The following is a 24,904-nucleotide window of genomic DNA, read 5'->3' on the forward strand; positions in this document are numbered from 1 at the left end:
GGGATCGACGTTCAAGCTTATCTTTCGTTCAAGCTTATCTTTAATTCATTCTTGGTTTGAATTTGACTGAATAGTTTTAAAGTCACAAGATACGTTTTTAGGTCTGGAGTTAGCTTTGCTCTTTTGATTTTCCTACAATTATATGTACAGTGCAGTTACTCAAGGGGCTTTCAGCTTCTCCTCATCATCCATTGGTTTGATATTGTGTCACTCACATTTTTCTTCTGCCCACTACAGAGCACAACTTGTGGCAAAGGGTCAGGGCGCTTCACCCCTTGACTAACTTTGCTGAGAGTTGCGGCATTCTGCCCTCTCAGAAGAAGCCTATCCGCACACAAAGTAGTTCTCTTCAGTGGCCTGGGCTACCATGGCAATGTTTGCTTTCGGATACCCAGAAAGTATTTTTGTTATTAGCCATTTGTTTGTTAGATTGAGGCGGGTCACCAGCTTCCTCAATATTAAAGGTTTGTAAAAACGATGGCAAAACAAAATAATCACTGACTAAGCCAAAAGGCTGTCAGTAGCACCACACCCATTGGCTTTCCCAATGCTTGTTTAGTGTGGGAGCCATCACTGAGGAATGCCAAGGCTAATGCTCAAAATAGATAGCTAAATCGAGAGTAATCTGGTATTTCCCCTCCATTGTGTACACGTCATTTTGTATTGTCACAGTTTCCCATTAATGTTTACAGAAATGTGCTTATGGGGATTGGACGAGTCTAATACCACTCCCTGCGTACCCTCTGCTGCCATGTTTGTTCTGTGACAAAGCAATAATCAGTTTTTAGGTTTCGCTGGAGGGCGGAGCTCTTAGCTCCGCCTCCAGAGAAATCTCTTGATTTCAGTAAGGACTCTGGAATACGCCCCCCTGTCCCATTGGCTAGCTCCATAAATGGAGGCTAGCCATTGGAACAGAGATCTGTCCATCAAGGCCGGACCAGATTTGGGGGCGTTCCCGAGATTTTTTCCCTGGGCGTTCCCAGGTGAGTGCTCTGCCTTTTGATTACCCTTTCCCGCCCCCTCCCGTTGTCTGTGCGCCGTTCCCGCCCCTGTAAACACGCCCCCACTCCCAAGCGCTTGAAAGTCCTTTCTTTCCTTTATTTTGCCTTGCAGGTGCCACCCTGCTTATGGCTGCCCTAGCGAGTGCCCACCTCACCTCTACGTTTAGTTTTCACTTCGAGGGTGCCACCCCTCAGTTATGCCCAAGTGTTCACCGCCGCCGGCCCGTGGATCTGCTCTGAGGCGCTGTCCCGCCTCCATCCCCCCAGGGCCGCGCTGCCATTGGCGGCCCGGAGAAGTGATTGCCGCTTGGTGATTGGTCCCCGGCTGCAGGGACTCCCGACGCGTCATCTTGAGGCCGCGCAGGGATTGGCCCAACCTCGAGGGCTTCCCCAAGCGCGACCCGGAAGTTTTTCACTTCGAGGGTGCCACCCCTCAGTTATGCCCAAGTGTTCACCGCCGCCGGCCCGTGGATCTGCTCTGAGGCGCTGTCCCGCCTCCATCCCCCCAGGGCCGCGCTGCCATTGGCGGCCCCGGAGAAGTGATTGCCGCTTGGTGATTGGTCCCCGGCTGCAAGGACTCCCGACGCGTCATCTTGAGGCCGCGCAGGGATTGGCCCAACCTCGAGGGCTTCCCCAAGCGCGACCCGGAAGTGCCCGCGGACACAAGGAAGGAACCGGCTGCATCGGCCAGCAAGACTCTCAAGAGGGAGAGCCCCGGCCGCCGGCGAACAGAGGAGACGCGCTACTCCCTTAGAGCAGCCGAGGGAGCATGCAAAAGAACCCGGTGTCTCTTCGAGACACACTGCTTTACACACAGGGATGTTGCTGGTCGAAGACAAGCGCCTAAAGGTCCCGTTTGGACTCGTCTGAATTTCTGAAATAAACAGCGCAAGAAAGTGTGCAGCATTGTTTGCGCTTTCGCGCCACCGTGTTTTTTGACACCTGTGGAAAAATCACACCTTTTAAAAATTCCCCGTTGGGGGTTTACTAATGTGCATCATTAACACGGAAGTACTCACGGACTGAATTATGAAGGGGGTGACAGGACTTCCGGTAGCACTTTGCTTTTCTGAGAGGCTGTTGGTCATTCCTAAATTGAACTTGAGGTGCTTGATATTCAGAGGTGATGGAGGTACTCAGGTTTCCAACAGATTCTGAGGTCAGACGCACAGCCTCTCTAGTTCTCAAGCAGACTACACTCCTTTCTTCTCCCCCAAAAACTTTGCAAAATGGCAAAACTGGTGGTCTATAGCAGGGTCATGGCAGCTAAGCAGGGCCTTCCCATGAAAACTCTCAGACTACTGAAGTCTCCAGCAGCGGTTGGGCTGGTCTCTGTATTCCTAGGGCTGCTGAATGTGGTACCATGTGTTCCAAAGAGAGTGACCCTAGAGAAATTCTAGATTCCTTTTTCAAAAGTCTCAAACAGAGTGTCTGACAATCGTCTTTACTGTTTAACAAGATTAAGCAAAGTTTGAATAAAACCAATCAGATGACCTCACCAAATCCAACATATTGTTGGTAAAAGTGGAAGGAAAAAAGCATTGCTAAAAATGCAAATATATAAATCCGAAATTCCTTTTTGACTAAGAATGTGTGACAAGAAACTTTGGCTAAGAAGGGACTCTTGAAACACTAAAATAAAGGCAGACCAGAAATCCCAGTATGCTGAATAAGCAAGGAGGCAATCAAGATTTTAGATCGAGCATGGCCAGAGTATGCGCTGCTCTGCGAGACATGCTGTATTGAGGTAGGGACTTGAAGCTCTACCCACTCCCCGCTCATATTTTTCATTTGCTTATGTCATTATCCACTGTAGACACTGGGTGTTCATCAGTCAAAAGGCTTAGTAGGCCCTACTTAGTACCGACATTGCTCATTTTGTAACCTCCCATGGAGACAACTCCCGTTACAAGTGTTGTTACTTGGTAGGCTCTAATTACAGCCTCCGAGCACTATTTTCTCAAAAAGCTTTGTCCTGCCTGCTTTTGCAGGCAGGACACGCTGTCTCCTAATGCTTTTTAAAAATGTTATAGTACACATTTGCAATGCAATAGGTCTCACATTTGCAAATTAAAGCTACTAGCATTGTAAATGACAATGCCTTTTATCGGTTTTAAAAACAACACATAAATAAAAGGCATTGTCATTTACAATGCTAATAGCTAAAACTATTGTTAATGCGAGACCTATTGCATTGCAAATTATTGTTCTTCAGATCTGCTGGAATCCTTTTTTTAAACTAAATTGTACTAGGTATTTCTGAGCATGTGTAAATTCAGCACCTCAGACAGTTGAGTAGCAAGGGGACCATTGGCTCAAATGCAAGCAGGAACAAGCATTTACAATGCAACGGTTTCGCCTTTGGAAAAGTTTTAGCTATTGGCATTGTAAATTACAAAATTTGTATTTATGTGTTGGTTTTGAAAACAGATAAATAAATGGCATTGTCATTTACATTGCCAATAGCTCTAACTTTTCCAAAGGCGAAACCGTTGCATTGTAAATGCTTGTTCATGTTTGTTGGCTCCTCGTTCTCTCCTCTGCCTCGCATGCCGTTCCCTCTCTCGCCTTATCTGCGCACCCTGTCTCTATTGCCTGTCCATCTGTCTGTCTGTCTCTGAGCTTGGCGGGCTGCCTCTGTCCCCCCACACTCCTCACAAGTGTGGAAAGGCACCTGAGGGGGTGTGCTGGGGGAGGGGGGCTCCATCTGTCTGCCACATGAGGCAGCAGGCTTCTTCCATGGCGGGGGTAGCTAGCCCCCCCCCTTGCCAGAGATGCAGCTTTTAACACATCTCCTGTCCACAGGCAAAAAGAGCACTCCGGAACCAGCACACCTGAAAAATAATAGAGAGACTAAGAGACAGGGGGCGAGGGCACGCTGGAGGGGGGTTAGTGGTTTAGAGGAAAGAGGTAAACTTCTGATGGAGATCCGGCTCGGAAAGAAGAGAGGTGCTCAGTGCTTAGAAGAGGGGCTGGAGGGAGGGGGGCCTGTGGACAGAAGTGCTGGAGAAGGGGCCTGGAGAGGAGAGGGGAGCTATGGAGAGACTTGCTAAAGATGAGAGAGGAGCGAAGGAGAGAGGTGCTGGGGAGGAGATGGGAGTTGTGGAGAGAGGTGATGGAGAGCAGTGAAGAGAGATGCTGGAGAGGAGAGGGGAGCGGAGCTGTGGAGAGAGGTGACGGAGAGCAGTAACGAGAGATGCTGGAGAGGAGAGAGGAGCTCTGGAGAGAGGTGCTGGAGAGGAGAGGGGAGCTGTGGAGAGAAGTGCTGGAGAGGAGAGGGGAGCTGTGGACAGAGGTGCTACCGCAGCTAACTTCTGTGATGCCCGATCATGAAAGTGCCCCCTTGGTACAAAAAGAATATTAGGGCCACCTTTAACATGTTAGCACAGGAGGTACTCGTGCTGCTACTAAACCAATATCAAGCTGAAGCGATCTGGACCTTACAGAAGGTTTAAGAGCTTTAGCCAGGTGAACAATGAAGTGGAATCCATTAAAGGCTAACTAGGTTATGTCCATAAGCTGCCCTCGACTACACCTTCGTTCTTTCTTCAGCTGTTTTCACCCTTAGCCCCACCACCACTCATACTAATCAAACTATTCTCCCTGCAGTACAGCACAGCCATAGCCACTCACTTAACACTACAGCCACAGTCGGATTTTCTATTCTCGCATGCCGCAGACATGGTCGCTGTGCCTCTCCTTTATAGCACTGTTTAGATCTCTCTGCTACAGTAACACACTTTTGTTGCAGAAACCAATAAAGAGCTCTTCAAAACGAACTATAATTTCAAACAATGCACAGCTCTACAAGCAAATCTAAAACCGGAACTCCACTACACATCACATAAACTGCATAACACATGGATAAAAGACATTGTCATTTACAACGCCATTTACAATGCCAATAGCTATAACTTAAGCAAATGCGAGACCTATTGCATTTCCAATGCTTGTCTGACTGGCAAACTGTGTGCACTCTTGGGCCGTACATAAATACTCTATCACCATGAATGCTAACAACAGACTGTAGACACAGAGGGAAATGTGTCATGCTTCTAATAGCAACACCATTTTGTAATAGAGCTAAAAAGGGAAAGAATATAGCCAACTTGTTTTATAGTTGAGTTCTTATTAAAGGAAGAGACCAGCCATAGTCTCTTTATAACTTCGTATAAATTCGTTTCTTGATAGTTATTACAAAATTCCTTATATTTGAGCATTGGGGGCTTAATTGTAAAAAATAAAAATAAAATAATTGGGTAAAATGACATGAAAAAGGGACAAAGGATGGGCCTGCATTCCTTGCTCTCCAACGAGTGTGGCTCAAAGGGTTTATGGCATGAAGACTGCGCCATCTTGGGCCTGACATAATGCTCCTCATTCGCCATGGAAACTAGCAACAGGCTGTGGGTTCAGAAGGGAACGTGTGTTGCTTTCAATAATAATGTTGTTTTGTAATGGAACCACAGATGCTCTGCACGACAAAGCCCAAGTCGAGGCACATCAACAACAGAATATTACCTGGTCTAAGCTATTCCTTTTAATGACATATCAAACCCATTGGAACTGCTAAAATCAATTACAACGTCTAGTCACAGAAACAAGCAATTTGGGCAACCGTAAGTCAAGAGATAAAATGATGTCCTGTCCTGTATTGGTTATCAATACATCAGCACTAATTACAGACCTTCAGCTTTCCATACTCAGGCACACACCCTAGTAACACATAACGCAAGTGAAAAACTAACAACATATTATAACAAGCATTTGAAATGCAATAGGTCTCGCAGCATTAGAGTTAGTGCATTTAGAATTGTTTATGGGTTTTTTGTTGTAAATCTTTTGCATTTTTATTTTTTGTAGCCAATGCTAAAGAATTACAAATCAAAAAAGCAATAAACAATTGTAAAAGCTGTAACTAAAAATCCTGTGAGACCTATTGCACTGTGTGAGGGTGAGGTGTTGAGGGTGAGTGAGGGTGGGGGTGAGTGAGGAGTTGAGTGTGAGTGAGGTGTTGAGGGTGAGTGAGGTGTTGAGGGTGAGTGAGAGTCAGAGTGAGTGAGGGTGAGGGTGAGGGAGGGTTATTGTGAGTTAGGGTGAGGGGTTGAGGGTGGGTGAGGGTGAGGGTGAGGTGTTGAGGGTGAGTGAGGATGAGTGAGGGTGAGTGAGGGGTTGAGGGTGAGTGAGGGTGACTGAGGGTGAGTGAGGGTGACTGAGGGTGAGTGAGGGTGACTGAGTGTGAGTGAGGGTGACTGAGTGTGAGTGAGTGTGAGTGAGGGTGAGTGAGGGTGAGGGTGAGTGAGAGTGAGTGAGGGTGAGGTGTTGAGGGTGAGGTGTTGATGTTGAGGTTTTGAGGGTGAGGTGTTGAGGGTGAGGTGTTGAGGGTGAGGTGTTGAGGGTGAGGTGTTGAGGGTGAGGTGTTGAGGGTGATTGAGTGTGAGTTAGTGAGGGTGAGGTGTTGAGTGTTAGTGATGGTGAGGTGTTGAGGGTGAGTGAGGGTGAGGGTGAGTGAGGGGGAGGGGGAGGCGTTGAGGATGAGTGAGGTGTTTAGGGTGAAGTGTTGAGGGTGTGGGTGAGGAATTGAGGGTGAGGGAGGGTGAGTGTGGGTGAATTGTTGAGGGTGAGTGATTGAGGGTGAGGTGTTGAGGCTGATGTTTTGTGGGTGAGTGAGGGTGAGATGTTGATGGTGAGTGAAGGTGAGGTGTTGGGTGAGGCGTTGAGGGTGAGTGAAGTTGAGGGTGGTCACTGCAGCACACGCATCTTGCATCAGTCATAATGCGCATCTGTCATCTGCACGCATCATGCATCCTTTGCTACTATGTCATCCATGTGCCCCTGCTAATTGCATAATAATTTGTATTGATAGAAGTGATCGGCAAGTGGATCGGCATCTGTCATCTTGCACGCATCTGCCATCACGGCCGTGTGTGGTAAATACCTTTTGTATTATTATACACCTACTTGGATAGGATCCGTTAGTATGTCAGGCATTCGAATTACAGCACGTCTCAGCAGCGAACGTTTAACTCAATTAGACAGGCTGCAAGGGCGAAGGGGCGAGAAGTGGGGAGAAGTGTACAGGGAGTGGGGGGGGGGCAGTCTAGGACTTAAAGCTGTCTGTGTGAAGAAGAGATGGAATATTCAAGGGTGTTCCTAGTTAGCGACCAGCCACGAGCACAGCTGTGGCATCACGTCACCGGGTGAAGCGGGCACGTGCCGTGAATGCCTCTTCAAGCCGTGTGAAGGTGACCTTGTAAACCCTTGTGGAAATGCCACGTCCTTTGATGCTTTTCATTCCTGCTGGGCCACCTCGGCTGCGAACACGGTGCGCTTTCATATTTCTCACGCATACATATCACCAACAGAGCGCGGGCGCCCGGCGCGTGCCCTTGATGCTGAAACCAAAAAAAAACGTGAATGAACACAAACACGAAAAGTGCATGCCCCGTGTCTGTGAAGGTTCTTCTGAAGATGCGGATACACAGTGGGCAGTAGAAAGTGGTTTACGTGCAGGTGGGTGAGAAAGGAGCGTCACAGACCATGTCTGGAAAGCAGCGCCCTGTGCCAAAGACCAGGGCGCGCCTCCGCCGGGGCGGGGCGGTGACTCGGAGGCGCTGGCTCCGGCCCAGCTCGCTGCTCGCCAGCGGTTACCAGATTTGAAAATGGATGTTGAGCTCAGCCATGCCTCGGAGTGCGACCTGCAGGAGATCCCCGCACTTCAAGGCGCTGCGGAGGCTGTGGCAGTGCTTCCTCAGGCCTAGGAGGCTTCTTGGCGCTGGACGCTGCCGAGGCTGGTAAGCGGAGGGAAATGGCGGGAATCCTAGAAGTCACAGTGGGGCTATAACTGTGGGGTGTGCAGAGCGTGCACATGAAATGATGCTCGCAGGAAGCTATAACGTGGGAACGAGTTTGGAAAAAGTTGTGGAAAGATGTTTACGAAGAACGTGTGCATTCAGGGTCCACCTGATGGCACGCGCTCAGGAACAGAAGGAGGTTGTAGTATTGCCCCCACATGGAAGCGCTTATTAACAAGACGGAGGGAAGAGAGGGGAGGGGGGAGGAGAAATGCGACACGGCGGGAAGGGGAGGGGGCGGAGCGGGTACAATAAACAAGACGGAGGGAAGAGAGGGGAGGGGGGAGGAGAAGTGCGACAGGGGAAATGCGAGGCGCTGGCTCCGGCCCAGCTCGCTGCTCGCCAGCGGTTACCAGATTTGAAAATGGATGTTGAGCTCAGCCATGCCTCGGAGTGCGACCTGCAGGAGATCCCCGCACTTCAAGGCGCTGCGGAGGCTGTGGCAGTGCTTCCTCAGGCCTAGGAGGCTTCTTGGCGCTGGACGCTGCCGAGGCTGGTAAGCGGAGGGAAATGGCGGGAATCCTAGAAGTCACAGTGGGGCTATAACTGTGGGGTGTGCAGAGCGTGCACATGAAATGATGCTCGCAGGAAGCTATAACGTGGGAACGAGTTTGGAAAAAGTTGTGGAAAGATGTTTACGAAGAACGTGTGCATTCAGGGTCCACCTGATGGCACGCGCTCAGGAACAGAAGGAGGTTGTAGTATTGCCCCCACATGGAAGCGCTTATTAACAAGACGGAGGGAAGAGAGGGGAGGGGGGAGGAGAAATGCGACACGGCGGGAAGGGGAGGGGGCGGAGCGGGTACAATAAACAAGACGGAGGGAAGAGAGGGGAGGGGGGAGGAGAAGTGCGACAGGGGAAATGCGAGGCGCTGGCTCCGGCCCAGCTCGCTGCTCGCCAGCGGTTACCAGATTTGAAAATGGATGTTGAGCTCAGCCATGCCTCGGAGTGCGACCTGCAGGAGATCCCCGCACTTCAAGGCGCTGCGGAGGCTGTGGCAGTGCTTCCTCAGGCCTAGGAGGCTTCTTGGCGCTGGACGCTGCCGAGGCTGGTAAGCGGAGGGAAATGGCGGGAATCCTAGAAGTCACAGTGGGGCTATAACTGTGGGGTGTGCAGAGCGTGCACATGAAATGATGCTCGCAGGAAGCTATAACGTGGGAACGAGTTTGGAAAAAGTTGTGGAAAGATGTTTACGAAGAACGTGTGCATTCAGGGTCCACCTGATGGCACGCGCTCAGGAACAGAAGGAGGTTGTAGTATTGCCCCCACATGGAAGCGCTTATTAACAAGACGGAGGGAAGAGAGGGGAGGGGGGAGGAGAAATGCGACACGGCGGGAAGGGGAGGGGGCGGAGCGGGTACAATAAACAAGACGGAGGGAAGAGAGGGGAGGGGGGAGGAGAAGTGCGACAGGGGAAATGCGAGACGGCGGGAAGGGGAGGGGGCGGAGCGGGTAAACAAAGACGGACGTGCACGCGCTTTTAAGCTCAATGCGCATGCGCATTGAGCTTAAAAGTCACGGGCACTGCAAGGAATCGCCACGATTCCTTGCAGTGTGGATAAAGAGCGGATAAGTCCCAATACTCTCGCCTTGCTCGATGCGCATGCGCATCGACAGGCGAGACCTAAAAAACGTAATAGTCCTCTCAATGGAGTAATATCTTATAAAAATCGTATAAAATAATTTAGTTCATTGTCCTTGTTGAGACCATGTTCTACTAATTGTAGACGATTATTCCACTGTGCTTCATTTGTTTTAGCATGCGATCTCGGTCACCTCTGAGGTGGGCCCTGACATGATCAATCCATAATGAAAAAAAGAAGTGAGCCTCTCTGGGCTGGAAAGGGCAATTGTGGGAAACAAGTTGGTATGTAATGTTTTTGTGTCTGCAAACTCTAAAATTTTCCTGTATTTGAGTATGTGTTTTCCTTTTGTGCTGCCTTCATAAATCTTGCCACACCCACATTTAATCATATACATGACATAGGTGGTGAAGCAGCTAATCAAATAATTGGTTTTATACCTCCTTGAAGTATTATTTGAGAAGTCTGTTTTGTTCATACCCAACATACCCAACATACACACTGAACAGGAACCACAAGTAAAAAAATCTTTGGTTGATTGAGCCAAATCTAATGTGTTCTCAATTTAAATAAAAAACTGGGCCAGACGTAATCACGGCCTAACAGTTGAGGTTATATGTAGTGAAAACCTCATGCTACCTTGAGCTCAGGTATGACTAATTACTGGTAAAGCTTTACACCATTTTTTCTTAACAGGCAAAAACTCGCTCATGCACAGGCTAATTTAAATTTATCCTCCAGGAATAAACCTGTAAATTACTACTTTGAGATGATTTAGCCAAATTCATGATCCTACCAACCATTCAGGAATTTCCAGTTTTTTTATAGAGTTCGAAAGTTTTGAAAACAGATTGTTTTAAAATTAAAATCGTTTTTTATATTTGTATTTCTAAAATAAGAAGACCGTTTAAGTGCCTAGTTTTTTTTCATAAAGCCTTCCCAAAGTAAAAACTGTAGCTGCAGTGCTTTCTGAAAGAACATTTGAGTAATTTCTTCAAGAATAAGTGGCTCTCATTCCTGATGTGGAAGGCTAGGTGCATCTTACTGCCACATCATAGTCTGCTTAAAGGTCATCATAAAGCATATTTTACACAACATTATGCCTTTATATCAACACGTTTAGTCAACTCTTCTGTTGATCAAATTTATAAACTACTATTAAATCTGTCCAAAACAGTGCCCTGCTGGCGAAGAAATCATTGCTTCACTGTAGCAAAGTGTCTTTAGTGCAGGTGCCATTCAAAGTAATTTGCATAGGAGTAACGTGGAGTGTTGTTGTGTAGTGAAGTGCTGTAGAATGAGGTGGTGTGCCGTAGAGTGTATTAGAATAGCACAGAGTGAAGGGGCCTAGAGTGTTGCATAGTTTTGTAGAGTGGACTGGCATAGTGTGGAGTTTGCACGGTTTGGTAGCATACTGCCATTACAGACAACACGTTTTCAATATAAAAGACCATTATATTTTCACAGACATAGAGCACACAAATAATAATGTGTGGAAATATACTTTTCTCCTAGTGGAGTGATTTGTTTTGATCGTTTATTTCCACTACACTTCAGCAAAAAATGTTTGCTTCATTTGTGCTTTCCTAATACTGAAATATTCTGAAATATATTCACAGTTCAGTTACAGGCATTTGAATTTAGTTGTGTACTAGAAAAAAAGCATTTCCTTACACATTGTGATTGTCACATACTTCCTCTCTCTTTGAAGTCAGAAAAAGACAAGTAAACACCAAGCTCCCTCAGGAGCAGAGCCCGACATTTGACCTCTGTCTTTGAATGCACAGCAATGCAACAAGATAAAACAATATATAAAGGCCTGTTTACCGAAAGTGAGTACTCATGGAAGAATAAAGTAAATAGGCTCCAGGGGAGGGTTGAACTCAAGCAGGAAAGCCTAAATCAAATAAAGCAGGCAAATAGAAAGCAAACAGAAAGTAAGCAACTGTGAGGTGCAAAACACAAAGCCAGTGGTAAGCAATGAGGGGAATGCATTCCTAGGAAAGTTTTCAGAATGTCCCCAAGAAGTTGTTAGCAAACCATTCAGCTGTGCTGTCTGGTAAGCTTCAAACTGAACAAGCATTTGCAATGCAATAGGTCTCGCATTATGAAAGTTGAGCTATTGGTCTTGTAAATGACAATTTTTTTTATTTATGTGTTGGTTTTGAAAATAGCTAAATTAATAGCTTTGTCATTTACAATGCCAATAGTTATAACTTTCGCAAATGGGACACCTATAGCATTTGTAATGCAAAATGTTTTGTATTTACGTGACTTGGATGTATTGATATTACAAATAACAATGGCTTTTAATTTTTTTAAATAATTAATACTTAAATAAAAGTGATTGTAATTTATAATGGCAATGTTGTTGAATAGTTGCACAGATTGATGCTGTGATGGCACGGAGTGATGTTGTGGTGGTGCCGAGTGATGCTGTGGCGTTCAGTGATGCTGTGGTAGCGCATAGTGATGTTGTGGTGCCCCTGAGTGATGCTGTGGTGGCCCTGAGTGATGCTGTGGTGGCCCTGATTGATGCTGTGGAGGCCGTGAGTGATGCTGTGGAGGCCGTGAGTGATGCTGTGGAGGCCCTTAGTGATGCTGTGGAGGCCCTGAGTGATGCTGTGGAGGCCCTGAGTGATGCTGTGGAGGCCCTGAGTGATGCTGTGGAGGCCCTGAGTGATGCTGTGGAGGCCCTGAGTGATGCTGTGGAGGCCCTGAGTGATGCTGTGGTTGTGCTGAGTGATGCTGTGGTGGTGCTGAGTGATGATGTGGTGGTGCTGAGTGGTGCTGTAGTGGCGCTGAGTGGTGCTGTGGTGGTGCTGAGTGGTGCTGTGGTGGTGCTGAGTGGTGCTGTGGTGGTGCTGAGTGGTGCTGTGGTGGTGCTGAGTGGTGCTGTGGTGGTGCTGAGTGATGTGGTGGGGCTGAGTGATGCTGTGGTGGCGCTGAGTGGTGCTGTGGTGGTGCTGAGTGATGCTGTGGTGGTGCTGAGTGGTGCTGTGGTGGTGCTGAGTGGTGATATTGATTTAGTGTGTTAACGTGATCAATAATTGAGTGTATTGTTGTTTGTGGCGTTCTGCTTAGTGTGTGATGTTTGTTGTTGATGATGTGATGGTGTGTGTGTGTGAGTGTTTTATTACAAGGAGCACAAAAATCTCTTAAGCGCAGATATGGGCCCACAGACTGGAAGTTTAAATCAACGGGAAAGACATTTTACACGCACAAGAGCGAGTGGGAGATTAAGTTGAGGTATGCAGCTGATGTTTTGAAGAAATTGTGCACCTTTCAACATATTTCACGCTGTAGTTCACATGGTTTATCTCCAGCCAGCACACGCGGAGGAAAACACAATCTTTTAAACGCCAATGCCAGTCACTGGGGATGCTGAGAAGAGCTAACAAATTGCCCTACAAATTTACTATATTTGTAAATAAAGAATTCCTTGAGCAAGCAGGATACCAAAGCAACGCAGCATGTTCGGGGACCTCTCTGTAAATAGGGAAATGCTGCGTAAATGTGGAAGGGCGCATCAAAGGGATATAATTAATCAAATAAAACCCCACTGCTTCAGGGGCTGTGTGTGCTCGGATGGTGGGTGGAGGGCTTATAATGAAGCAGAAGGGGAATCAAAACGGCCAGTGATGGGCCAAGATCATAAACATACTGGCATCATGGTGCGAGGCACTCACACGGGAGAAACAAAGGCAAGCTTTCTCCGACCGTGTTTGTCAATCCAGAATTCCCTGAGAATGTAGCGGAAGTCATTATTCAAAATAGAGCAGGATACAAGCGATGCAGAATGCAGCGACCTCCCGGCAAACAGAAAAATGCTGTGTTTGTGTGGAAGGGCACATTGACGGGCTAAAATATACAAGTAAATTAAGCATTAAAGCACTAACCTCTATCATTGCTCACTGGAGTACCATGCAGAAGACATATCCAGGGCAAGCCAATTTAAGCGTCTGGAATGAATTAAAATAATACACGGAAATAATTCACGAAAGAGCGGAGGAGGCGGGGAGGAGGATTAAGAAGAAGTTGCTTTCACTAGGAAGGGAGAGGTGTGAGGTAGCTGCGAGTTATCTCTAAATCTGTGGAAAAGAAATGCGTGCCTAGAGGGAGAGCAGTGGAGGAGGGGTGGCAGCTGCTCGTGCACTGCAAACCTGGGGCGGAATATTGCCCCACACACAACAAGCAGGATTAGGTGAAGCAAGACGGGGGAAAGACAAAACAAATTGGGTGGGGGGAGGGGAAGTAACACCCGTTTTGAATTATTACTATGACGGAATTGCTTGTTATTTTCTGTAAATTGGGTTTTAGGAGGTATGCACTGCGGGCGAGAACGTGACTTACAGAAAATACCAACAAGCAATTCCGCCATAGTATTGAAGGGCCCCTGCACAGCAATATGAAATCCACATTAAGTGCTATAATACCTTCAAGGCAGCTCGCGGTAAAAAGTGCGTCCGCAAAATGAAGTTAACACCCAGGGGGAGCTTTAGTTCAAATAGAGTGTCCAATTGTACGTGAAAAAATGCTTGTTTTGTTTGTAACTAAGCACATTTGCTCAAGTTACTTATTCTCAGGACAACGGATTGGTTAACGCAGGTCGATCCTCATCGCAAAATCACATGGTGGTGTTAAGGATGAAACAGTCTATGCATATTGACAGCAGTACTGAACAGTTGAAATACCCGTGTGGGCTCAGCTCTGCCGCATTCACAGTATGAAAATGGCTCACAGGCACATTCCGCCTGGTGCGCATTCTTGAAAAATACGGCAGCAATATAAGAGCCTTTCATGAGCTGCCGGGTATGGGTCACAGTGTGCAACAAGCACCTGAGCTTGTATACAGAATTTCGAACCATTTAAATAACAATGTAATAAGATGCACACTTCGACAACAGCATTGTAACCGCCTACAGTCACCGATGACTCTTAGCTTTTGTATACTGAAAAGATGTTTTTGTGTGTGATGGGTGAGGGGGTGGCTTGGACTGGGTGATGAGTAGTTCCTCCTAGCGGCACTAAAGTTCCTCTACACCATGTTATAACAAAGAAGGGTAGAGGCAACGTAGACAGGGCTTTAGGGTTGGGTGGTGGGAGTGGGGGGAGAAACAGACATGAGAGCGACTGAGCGAGATCAAGCAGCGACGGGTTGGGTGGGGGATTGAGATAATGCCGGGCGCCCGGCTTAAAGGGAAAGCAAGTCCCCGTGTTAAAGTAAAAGCGGGTCGCTGTGTTAAAGTAAAAGTGGGCGCCCATGTGATTGAAAGCGGGGCCCGCGTTATTGGAAGCAGGCGCCCGTGTTAAGGAGAAAGCGAAAACAAACTCTTGGCATTGCTGTGGGGAGGGGGGAGGAGAAATGCGAGACATGGCGGGCGTGAAAAATGTGAAGCAGGGGGCGGGGGAGCGGATCCCTTTGAAGTGAAGCTCTTGGAGGCAGTCGGCTCGGGGAGCAAATGGTAAGCGCGTCCACGAGCACATGCACTCGACGTAATCCGTCTGGTGGTTTCCGAACTTGTTTTGCCCTCAATACTCTCGTCCTATTATCGCTTGCGCGATTAATAGGACGAGACCTAAAAATAGCTGCTGATGGCTGAGATTTCATAGTCTTTTAGGCAACAGCTTGTCTATTGTCTTTTAACACCAAGGGGCCGATTTTGATCGGAAACCCTCCAACTTCCGGTCGAAAGATTTCCGACTGACATCTACGGTTTCACTTCCGACCGCCTAATAACAATGTAGGCAGTCAAAAGTGAAACCGGCCATTTATTCTGACTGGATTCCGATGGGCTCAAGAAGCCCGTCGGCCATTTGGAACCGGCAAATAATCTCGATAGGACGGCATTTCCGCCATCTGGATTACGATGTCAGTTTCCAACAGGCTTTCAATGCTGAGCTCCCCGACATGGAAAGACTGTCGGAAAGCGACTTTGGGGGGTCCTAGCAGGGCCCCCTTCTCCTACTTATGGTGTTCCCCAGTAAAGCCATGTAAAGCCTTGTGGCAGGGATTTGCACAAACTCCCATTTCTCTGTGGAGCTTGGCGACGGCTGGTTTAAGGACGTAGCACAAACTCCCATGGAGAAATGGGAGTATGCGATCGCATCAAAATTATGTGGTCGGGACCGCTGACAGGAGGTTGGTCGGACCCGAATCCGCAATGTCAGTCGGAGGCAACTCCAACTAACATCATAATCGGGCCCCAAGTGTCTACAGGGAAAAACATATATAATATTAAATGAAAAAATTCTACGACACTTGCCAGAAGTTTGCGGAATGTTACTGTGAATATGATACATATAAAGATTTGGAAGTTGGTGAACCAATGGCGGAGATAAGTAACGTTTTATTCAGTATTGGAGTAATTCAATAAATAATTGTAATAGAAATCCATAAATGTACCCTTATTCTCTAGCACTATGACAGCCTTTTTCTAAATGATATCTGTATTACAACTATCAGTGAGAAAGATACGTTTCAATCTAGTAATGTCCCTGCTAGATCAATGCTCTTTTAGGACATTTTAAATAAACATACAATAATCTTGATGTCCTTTTTATGCTAGCAGTGTTTAAACATGGTTTGGAGTAAGCTTGCTGGCTGTTTTAGGCTTTTTATCTGCTTTTATAATGAGGGTCAAAGGTCCTTAATCACTGATAGTCATTTGGCTTAAGAAAAATAAATCTGTAAGTACATTCCACCCCTTGAAGGTAGAAACAAAAAGGCTAACGGTAGAATGTTGAAGCAGAAGGTCTATACCAGCCGTTATTGACTATAAGCCATTCTATTGTCTTCAGTGGAGCTTCCAGTATTCAAACCAAAGGAAGGGGACTGAGGGCTTTATTTAGGTCCAGCACACACGCCAAGTCACATGACTACATGAAGTTGAGCGCAACATCCTGACGCATTACAAAAGGAAGGTGTAGGAAGGTAGATCCCTGACTATGGTTGCCCCCAACTTTTTGCCTGGTGTTTTGCTGGTTTTCTGACTTAGTTGACCTGGGACCCTGCTATTCAGGGCCCCAGGCCTACTGCTCTCTCTGTAAAATGGATTCCATGTACCTTAGGTACATATCTAATTGGATACTGAGTCACCTTATCAGTCCCTGTACAGTGTACCTTAGGTACCCAGGGCATAGGTGTACCCAGGGCCTACCAGGGGCTGCAGCATGTATTATGCCACCCCTGGCTGGCCATCCAAATCTGACACAACTGGCTGCTTGACAGCTGGGGCAAGGTGGTGTAATCACCCTTTGCTTTAGATATAGTATACCTATATCTAACCCTAAAAATGGACACACAGATCTCCTATCAGTCACTCCTATGGCAGGCCTTGACAATCCGGAAGGCAGAGTGCTTGGAATCGTGTGAGATAGTGCTCTGGCATGAGCTGAGCCTGTCTGCGGCTTTCGGGATCCATCCCTTAGCCGTTTCCATGATATCGCATACCATATACTCTTAAGTGCATTATAATCCTCGCGGTAAATGCCAACTCTGGTATCGCTTTATCAAAACATGTCGAGTAAGGTGTCATACGAATTGGAATACTAACCCCTCGCCAATTCTGGCGACGGGGTTAGCATTCCACCCTTCTAGAGGGACACGACATGTATGTAACCTGTAACCCCGGTTAAAGTCAGACATAGCCTTAGCTCCACAAAATGGATGCTGCCACCGAGACACAAGTCTGCCCTCCTGCTGCTGGGAGTCCTCCCAGAGCAGGAGGCAAGGACAAAGGGTTTCCTGTCAGGGGCGGTGCCAGCACCGTCCCAGACAGGATTTTGTGTATCCTAGGTAGGCAGGGCTTTAAAGGAAGGTGACTGCAAGTGGCACCCCGGTGCTCACTGTGCATAGGCCGGCTGAAACCAGTTCCAGGGGCACTCCAGCCCCTGGCCTGGGGAAAAGCCCGCCAAAGGAGAGGGGTGTAACCACCCCCTCCTAGTCCCACCCATAGGGCAGGACTTAGTCGCGTGCCAGCCCCTTTTTGCAGGATAAAGGTAGGAACTGGCCCCCTTCCAAATCAGATCATCTTTGAATCCTGAAACTACTTTCCACGAAAGGAACTCAAGACTTCTTCCCAAGATTCTCCCTTGTGACTAAGGAGTAGTCACCCTGCAGCAGCAGGCACCAACCAAGCATCGCGGTTTGTTGCCAGTCTCTCCTTCGGATCAAGACTGCTCCAGCATGACGAGAACCGGCTTCCCTGGCACCTCTGACCTCAACCTACATCATCAGCCCAGCTGTGACCCGTGGGTGCGACGAGACCTCGAGGGACCGGCCATCTTCAGAACTGCACGACGCTTGTCCAGCACGACTCCCGAGTGACCCTCGACTGAGTGCTTTGGGGTAAGAGAAGCCCCGACCCTGAGCAGCTCCAGCACCGAAGTTCAGCCCCCCTGCATCCACGAGATCTGCGTGGGGCCCTTCTGCTCTTTGCTGCTCACCGCGTTGTCCAGGTCGCTTGCCCGTTGGCTAGTGGCCCCCTCACGACGCTCCACGACGACAACTACTGCTGGTCTGGTTGCTCCAGACTAGCCCTTGCTCCCCTCCAACAGAGGAGCACCCTGGACCCTCCTGGTCCACTCAAGACGCCATTTTAGGTCCACCGCGTGGGCCTTACATTTGCCAAGACTTGTTGCCCCAATCCTGGGTCCAGCGACGTCGACAGCAGAGACCTTCGTGGGACAGCTCGCACCTCCATCCTGGTCGCCGACAACGCCTCCTGGTCCGAGAGACTGCAGAGCCCAGCAGCGCCCACTCACCTGGTCGAGGTGACTTCGCCCGGTGCCACTCTGGTGCCCATCTAATCACTGGCTAGTGATTCAGAACTTGGTCCCCTCTGCTTTCAGGTCTTCCTCTTCACTGATCCAGGCTTGGATCCTCACGAACTTCTTCACTGGTCGCCTGCCAGCAACTCCTTTCTTCAGGCTCCTGGTTCATCAACGAAGAAACCCGACGACACTTGAACCCTATGCAGCCGTAGCCCCTGGGCTAGGTAAACCGAGTACTCCGGTGCTCCAGCGTAGGCCCACTCTCTAAGTGTCTAGAACCACTTTCGTTTTTGACCTACCTAGTCGGGTTCGCCCGAAAACACTAACTTTGCATTTACTAGGATCCATAGACTTTGTTCCGCATTACGTGTGAGAGTTCCCACTCTGCACACGACGTCCCTAGGTCTCCTGCTAGTAATCTAAAGGTTCAGTAGTCCAGTCCTAGCGATCCCAAAGCCTATGAGAGTAGTACTTACCTGCTAGTAATTTCGCATTCCACTTTTGTAGTATATGGTTTTTCGTGCCCCTCGGGCATTTGTGTAAATTGTGCGACTTAAAGTATTTTCGTAAGAGTTTTGTTGTGTGCTTAGCTCCCTGACTCATAAAGAGTTCAGGGTAGTCTTGTTATAAATAAATATCTGTTTATTTTCATAACAACTTGTGTGGTGTCCTTTCACTTGGTGTTCAAAGGGTAATGTGATGGTAAAACAGCTGGCTTAACATGCCCTCTAGAGTCTTAGCCTTAGACTGCTCGTATCCATGCTACTAGGATAGCTGGTCTATAAGGTTGACTTACAACCAATCATCAATAAGGGTTGTTTGGACTGATACATAGTGATCACTAGAATAGTGAGCACTGCATATCAGGCCAACTTCTCACATTGGTGAGCAGCGGTTGGGATTTGAGCTTGCTGTTGTTTTACCACACATATCCTAAGAATATCATTTGAAAGATCACATAAGTACTAAGGTACATATAACTTAGCTTAGAATACTCTGAGTTCTACTGAACCAGCTGTTGTAGCTCCTAGGGCCTAGCACACCCTAAACTACAACTCTAGCAAGGGATCAGTAGGCAAACATATAGTGTAGGTAAGTGCACCACTTACACCTCACTAGAAAAGCATGTCTACCCATGGAGAGTCTTCAGAGACTCCCCTTGTGGTTATTGACCCTCCACAGGTCACTTCAAGATATGCAGCTCTCAGTTTCCAGGAGATGAGACAAGTGTGTACCTCCAGGAAACTGAAAAAGGGGTCTAACCCCACCATTCCCTTTCTGATAGGTCTCTTAGAGACCTATGATGTGAGAAAGCTTTCTCAGCTAGATGGGAATATGCCAGCCTTAGAGGGTACCTCTGGAGATCCAGACCTCCACAACACTGTAAATGCAGTTGAGGAGGAGGATCCTGAGGAACTCTCTGGGGATGAGGCAGACAAAGGTCTTGAGGTAGTCAGAAGGCTAACTAGGGCCAACTTAGACCTACTTGGGCAAGGATCTGGGGGACCCCCAGTACTGATCCTGATTAGGCCTAACCTTGGAGTTAGGAGAGATAGATCTCCTTCTAGGGACTCCATTAGATCTCTGCACTCTAATGCCTCTTCTCAGGGGAGAAGGAACTCTCCCCAGAGGAGATTGACTTCCCCTCAGAGAAGAGAGCATGAAGCAAGGATGAGACAAGCTAAACTGAGGATTGAAAGGGAAGAACTTGCCCTGGCCAAAGAGAAGCTTGCCTTTGCTAGAGAGCAGCAGATGAGTGGGTTAGCTCCCACTGGTGGCAGCAATCTCCCAAGAGATAAAGAGAAGGGTTTAGATACTAAATACCTGACTAAGATAGTGCCCCCCTTTAAGCAAGGGGATGACATTCAGAAATGGATGGCTGCTCTGGAGAGGGCCTGCACTGTGCAGTGCATTCCCCAGAGTCAGTGGGCAGCTATACTGTGGCTCTCCTTTGATGGTAAAGGTAGAGATAAGCTCCTCACTACAAGAGTGGAGGATGCTAACAATTACCAGGTCCTGAAAAATGCACTGGTTGATGGGTTTGGCTTAACCACTGAGCAGTACAGGTTGCTGTTCAGAGACACCCAGAAAACTCAGTCTCAGGACTGGTCTGACTTTGTTGATTGTGCCACTTAAGGCTTTGGAAGGCTGGCTACTGGGTAGCAAGGTTACTGACTTCACAGGATTGTATAATCTTATTATGAGAGAGCAAGTCTTAAATAATTGTCAGAACCAGTTATTACACCAGCACCTGGTAGACTCTGATCTGACCTCTCCACAAGAATTGGGTAAGAGGGCAGACAAATGGGTCAGAACCAGGATTAGGCCCAAGAACCAAGGTGGTGACCAGAAAAAGGAATCAACCAAGCCTCAAGAGAAGGGTGGGAATAAATCTCCAGATCAAACCACATCAGGGCCCCAAAAATCCTCTGAGGGGGGTGGGTCCCAGAATCCTTCTAATAACCAGAAGAAACCTTATTGTTATCCCTGTAAACAGGTGGGTCATTTGAAAACTGACAGCAGTTGCCCAAAGAATAACAATAAGGAGAACATCCCCCCAAGTAACATTCCCAAACCTCCTGTTACTACTAGTAGTAATCCCCCAGGTGGTGGGAGTGCCCCCAAGAATTTGGGTGCATTTACTTTGGGAGTTCCTGGGGACTCTGGCCTAACCAGGTCCCCAAACTTAGATACTCTTGTCTGTGAGACTGGCATGGGGTTTGCCAACTTCACAACTTGTCCCAACACTTTGGGCAAGTACAGACAGGAGCCCCTCATCAATGGTATAAAAGTTGAGGCCTATAGAGATACAGGGGCTAGCATCACTATGGTGACTGAGAGTCTAGTCCCCTCAAGGCAACTTTTACCTGGTGCCACATACCAGGTGACCAATATTGATGGAGTACAGAGAGATCATCCCATGGCAGTGGTCAATCTCAGCTGGGGAGGTGTCACTGGCCGCAAGAGAGTGGCAGTGTCACCAAACTTGCCTGTAGATTGCCTACTGGGGAATGATTTAGAGCTCTCAGCCTGGGCTGAAGTAGAGCAAGAAACCCATTCTAAAATGGTAAACATCCATGGTAAGGTTAGTGGGGCAGTTATAGCCACAGCCCCAGTCCAAGATGTCCTCCCTGAACAGGTCAGGAGGGCTGTGCCAGTCACAGCCCAATCTCAGACAACTTCCTTCCCAGAACAGGTTGTCAAGGCTGTGATGGTCACAGCCCACACCCAAACTGAGCCCCCTCCTGAAAAGGTTGGGAGAGTTGTGATGGCCACAGCTCAAACTCAGACAGATGATAGTGTTGTGAAGCCTGAAACTATGGATCACTCCACTCAGACAGAGAGCATTGAGGAGGAAGAGAAATCTCCCTCCCACCAGACTTTAGGAAAGGGTCAGCCTCCTCAGGGAGCTGATCTGACCCCTTGTGAAGAAACTGCCACAGAGGTAGTCAGGCCTAGCCTGGCAGAACCCCTGATGTCAGTGGACCCTTCCAAGGTGGGACCCAGTCTGGAGCAGGTAACCTGCCCCTCTCTACCCTGCCTCAGTCAGCCCAGGGCTGTAGAGGTCAGGGAGGCCAGTGGTGGACCCCAAAGGGCCCCCTGTCCAAAAGAATCCCCCAATCAGCAGATTAAGGGCACTGAAGCTAGCAGTCCTAGCCAAGTGAAAATAAAACATACTCCTGAGGGATCCCCCTTAAATTTAGTTAGGGACCTCCCTCAGATGGACACTGTTGGGCACAGCCAGACCTGGGACCTAAGGGCCCCAAACCTGACCTGTCCCTCCAGTAAGCCAAACAGAGGGACCCAACCTCCAGCTGTAGGTAGCCAGAGGTTGACCCTGAGAGCCCAAAACAACTCAGTCTTGGAAAGAAAGGCCTCTATGGTGGAAAATGATTGGAGGAAGCTGAGCCCAAAATTAGTGGAGCCTCACTTCAGTACTCCATTTCAGCACCAGCCTTTTCCTTTGCCAAAACACACCACAGGTAGAGATTCCCTATGGTGGAGACCCTCAGATACCCTTAGGGTGAGGGATTGCTTAGTGGACCATGAGATAGGGGGTAACCATGCCAGTGCTGGTACTTCCTTATATGGCCACTCAGGCAATATAGGCGTACCTGGCAAGGATAGCCTTATCTCCTTTCGTTTGGGGGGGGTTATGTAGGAAGGTAGATCCCTGACTATGGTTGCCCCCAACTTTTTGCCTGGTGTTTTGCTGGTTTTCTGACTTAGTTGACCTGGGACCCTGCTATTCATGGCCCCAGGCCTACTGCTCTCTCTGTAAAATGGATTCCATGTACCTTAGGTACATATCTAATTGGATACTGAGTCACCTTATCAGTCCCTGTACAGTGTACCTTAGGTACCCAGGGCATAGGTGTACCCAGGGCCTACCAGGGGCTGCAGCATGTATTATGCCACCCCTGGCTGGCCATCCAAATCTGACACAACTGGCTGCTTGACAGCTGGGGCAAGGTGGTGTAATCACCCTTTGCTTTAGATATAGTATACCTATATCTAACCCTAAAAATGGACACACAGATCTCCTATCAGTCACTCCTATGGCAGGCCTTGACAATCCTGAAGGCAGAGTGCTTGGAATCGTGTGAGATAGTGCTCTGGCATGAGCTGAGCCTGTCTGCGGCTTTCGGGATCCACCCCTTAGCCGTTTCCATGATATCGCATACCATATACTCTTAAGTGCATTATAATCCTCGCGGTTATATGCCAACTCTGGTATCGCTTTATCAAAACATGTCGTGTAAGGTGTCATACGAATTGGAATACTAACCCCTCGCCAATTCTGGCGACGGGGTTAGCATTCCACCCTTCTAGAGGGACACGACATGTATGTAACCTGTAACCCCGGTTAAAGTCAGACATAGCCTTAGCTCCACAAAATGGATGCTGCCACCGAGACACAAGTCTGCCCTCCTGCTGCTGGGAGTCCTCCCAGAGCAGGAGGCAAGGACAAAGGGTTTCCTGTCAGGGGCGGTGCCAGCACCGTCCCAGACAGGATTTTGTGTATCCTAGGTAGGCAGGGCTTTAGAGGAAGGTGACTGCAAGTGGCACCCCGGTGCTCACTGTGCATAGGCCGGCTGAAACCAGTTCCAGGGGCACTCCAGCCCCTGGCCTGGGGAAATGCCCGCCAAAGGAGAGGGGTGTAACCACCCCCCTCCTAGTCCCACCTATAGGGCAGGACTTAGTCGCGTGCCAGCCCCTTTTTGCAGGATAAAGGTAGGAACTGGCCCCCTTCCAAATCAGATAATCTTTGAATCCTGAAACTACTTTCCACGAAAGGAACTCAAGACTTCTTCCCAAGATTCTCCCTTGTGACTAAGGAGTAGTCACCCTGCAGCAGCAGGCACCAACCAAGCATCGCGGTTTGTTGCCAGTCTCTCCTTCGGATCAAGACTGCTCCAGCACGACGAGAACCGGCTTCCCTGGCACCTCTGACCTCAACCTACATCATCAGCCCAGCTGTGACCCGTGGGTGCGACGAGACCTCGAGGGACCGGCCATCTTCAGAACTGCACGACGCTTGTCCAGCACGACTCCCGAGTGACCCTCGACTGAGTGCTTTGGGGTAAGAGAAGCCCCGACCCTGAGCAGCTCCAGCACCGAAGTTCAGCCCCCCTGCATCCACGAGATCTGCGTGGGGCCCTTCTGCTCTTTGCTGCTCACCGCGTTGTCCAGGTCGCTTGCCCGTTGGCTAGTGGCCCCCTCACGACGCTCCACGACGACAACTACTGCTGGTCTGGTTGCTCCAGACTAGCCCTTGCTCCCCTCCAACAGAGGAGCACCCTGGACCCTCCTGGTCCACTCAAGACGCCATTTTAGGTCCACCGCGTGGGCCTTACATTTGCCAAGACTTGTTGCCCCAATCCTGGGTCCAGCGACGTCGACAGCAGAGACCTTCGTGGGACAGCTCGCACCTCCATCCTGGTCGCCGACAACGCCTCCTGGTCCGAGAGACTGCAGAGCCCAGCAGCGCCCACTCACCTGGTCGAGGTGACTTCGCCCGGTGCCACTCTGGTGCCCATCTAATCACTGGCTAGTGATTCAGAACTTGGTCCCCTCTGCTTTCAGGTCTTCCTCTTCACTGATCCAGGCTTGGATCCTCACGAACTTCTTCACTGGTCGCCTGCCAGCAACTCCTTTCTTCAGGCTCCTGGTTCATCAACGAAGAAACCCGACGACACTTGAACCCTATGCAGCCGCAGCCCCTGGGCTAGGTAAACCGAGTACTCCGGTGCTCCAGCGTAGGCCCACTCTCTAAGTGTCTAGAACCACTTTCGTTTTTGACCTACCTAGTCGGGTTCGCCCGAAAACACTAACTTTGCATTTACTAGGATCCATAGACTTTGTTCCGCATTACGCGTGAGAGTTCCCACTCTGCACACGACGTCCCTAGGTCTCCTGCTAGTAATCTAAAGGTTCAGTAGTCCAGTCCTAGCGATCCCAAAGCCTATGAGAGTAGTACTTACCTGCTAGTAATTTTGCATTCCACTTTTGTAGTATATGGTTTTTCGTGCCCCTCGGGCATTTGTGTAAATTGTGCGACTTAAAGTATTTTCGTAAGAGTTTTGTTGTGTGCTTAGCTCCCTGACTCATAAAGAGTTCAGGGTAGTCTTGTTATAAATAAATATCTTTTTATTTTCATAACAACTTGTGTGGTGTCCTTTCACTTGG

The 24,904-nt window shown here is 48.6% G+C and overlaps 1 protein-coding gene across 1 annotated transcript in view; it reads left to right on the forward strand.

Annotated features, from left to right (window-relative positions):
- Positions 1-24,904, forward strand: part of ATRNL1 (attractin like 1) — a 2,439,979-nt gene that overhangs the window by 340,551 nt on the left and 2,074,524 nt on the right. The gene's annotated exons all lie outside the window — the stretch shown is intronic.

This window comes from Lissotriton helveticus, chromosome 5_1 (assembly GCF_964261635.1).
Source record: "Lissotriton helveticus chromosome 5_1, aLisHel1.1, whole genome shotgun sequence".
NCBI classification, from domain to species: domain Eukaryota; kingdom Metazoa; phylum Chordata; class Amphibia; order Caudata; family Salamandridae; genus Lissotriton; species Lissotriton helveticus.